The sequence below is a fragment of the Leuciscus leuciscus genome, assembly GCF_965113295.1.
Source record: "Leuciscus leuciscus genome assembly, chromosome: 24".
In the NCBI taxonomy this organism is placed as follows: domain Eukaryota; kingdom Metazoa; phylum Chordata; class Actinopteri; order Cypriniformes; family Leuciscidae; genus Leuciscus; species Leuciscus leuciscus.
Genome location: NC_138723.1, coordinates 1,981,202 through 1,983,701, shown reverse-complemented (window position 1 = coordinate 1,983,701; position 2,500 = coordinate 1,981,202).

The following is a 2,500-nucleotide window of genomic DNA, read 5'->3' as shown; positions in this document are numbered from 1 at the left end:
ACCGTATCTGTAATTTCTCTCCCTATAATTGAATATGCTTGATTCGTTGTTATTATTTCTGGTAAAACATGCTTTAATCGATTAGCTAAGACTTTGGCCAATATTTTAAAGTCCGTATTTAACATTGATATAGGCCTATAGTTCTTTAAATCTGCTGAATCACCTCTTTTCTTAAAAATTAATTTCACCATTCCTACTCTCATCAATTGACTTGCTTCCCCTTTATCATATATTTCCTTATATATTTCTTTTAAAACCGGTGTTAATGTTTTCTTGAAAGCCTTATAAAATTCACTGGTCAATCCGTCTGCTCCTGGACTTTTGCCATTATTCAACTGTGAAATTGCTACCTCTATTTCTTCACCTAAAAGATCCATATCACACCTTTCTTTATCTTCTTTAGTTACTTTTGTTTTAATCTTACTAAATAAAAACTGCTTTTCTTCTTCTTGTGTCCCTTCACTTTTAAAAAGATGTGCATAAAACTCTTTTACACTTCCCAATATCTCTTTGATTCCTTTTGTTCTACTTCCATCCTGTTTTAATACCTCCTTTATTGTATCAGCCTTTTGTCTATTTTCCTCTAAGCTAAAAAAGAATTTTGTGCACCTTTCTCCTTCTATTACATGTTTTGCTCTACTCCTTATCATAGCACCTCTACATTTTTCTTCTTCAATCTCCTTTAGTCTGCTCTCATATACTAAAATCTTTTCTACATCCCCATTCTCCTTTTGTAACTCTTCTTTCAAAACATTTCTAACTGTTAGTTCCTCTTTCCTCTTAATATTTTGTATCAAACTACTGTACCTTATTGAATATTTCTTTATCTCATACTTTACATTATCCCACCATACCCTCTTATCTTCTTCATACATTCTATTCCTTCTCTCATTCATTATAATTTCTTCTATCTTCATTTTATACCCTTCATCTTTTAAAAGTTCATTATTTAAACACCATACCCCCTTTCCTCTCTCCACCCCTGTTTCATTCAAATGTACCATTAACATTCCATGATCGCTTAAAGAAGTCATCTTATAATATATCTTATCAATCTTTCTCCTCATATTCCTTTTAATCAACATAAAGTCTATTCTACTTTGTTTCATTTGATCTTTTACCAGCTGACGTCTTGAGAAGTCTTTTATACCCTCATTCATCTCTCTCCATATGTCTATTAAATCATATTTATCCATTAATTTAAGCAATTCTTCTCTCCCACTATCTCTTTTATAAACCATGTCATTTGTTATATCCATTCTACTGAAAACTGTATTGAAATCACCCATTAGAATAACCCTCTCCCATTTTTCTATCAGGCCATTCAAATGATTAAAAAACATTTTCTTTTCTGCCTCTGCATTTGGTGCATGTACATTACACAGAAAAAATGTTTCCCCTCCTATAGCCATTTTCACAATAATGCATTTTCCTTCTTTATCCTTGTATATGATTTCAACATCATCACTCATGTTTCTTTTACATAAAACAGCAACTCCTTTCCCTATCCCCCCTTCTCCGTTATTATAATAAATTCCTCCTTTCCATCTTGTTTTAAAGCTGTCCATCATTTCATCTTTCCAAAATGTTTCCTGCAGTAATATTACATCAGCTTTTTTACATAACTCTTTCAGTTTCCCAAATTTATCCACATTAGTTAATCCTCTAACATTGATTGAAACAATACATAGAGTCATTAAAAACAACACATTCATGTTTCATTCTTTTCTCCCCCCTTCTCCATTAAATCTTCATCTTCTTTTGCACTTAAGCTTATTCTCCTTCTCTGTCCTTTTTCTCTACTTTCTTCTACATTTTGTTTATTCAATATTCCTCTTTTCATTCCCCTCCTTAGCTCCTCCAAATTAACTTCTATGCATTCCTCAACTTGCACCTTCTCATTTTTATCCCCCCTCCTCTCTTTTACTGTAACATCCACTGGGCCCACAATACCTTCTTCCATAATTCCCTCCATCTCATCCCGCTCTCCTCTCCCTGACTCCTTGTCTCCACCCTTTTCTTGCACATGCCCTGTACTATCTTCATTGTCTACTACAGTTACATCCTCCTTTTGTCCATTATTGACAGTGTCCATCATTTCCATAGCATCCTCATATTCACCATTTTCCGTTTCCTCATTAATCTCCTCTTCATGTTCACTTTCACAATCACATCTCATAAATGCTTTCTTACAATCAGGACATTTATCAGCACTACAGTCTTTCGCAAAATGTCCTTGCTCATAGCATTCGAAGCATTTAAAGTCAGGACAGTCCCTTATGACATGTCCAGGCTGCATACACAAGCGACACAGTTTTTCCTGTCCATCGTGAATCACCCTAAAGTACTGTGTGCCATCTGCAGTTTCGAATTTTGCACTATATGGCAGTGAAGTTACTTCTTTAGGAAATTTGACTTTCACATACCTTGTTCCGTCCGCAATATTAGTTCCTGGATATACTCTTCTCCTTATTTTCATTAGTGGAGTGACTCCCCAAAA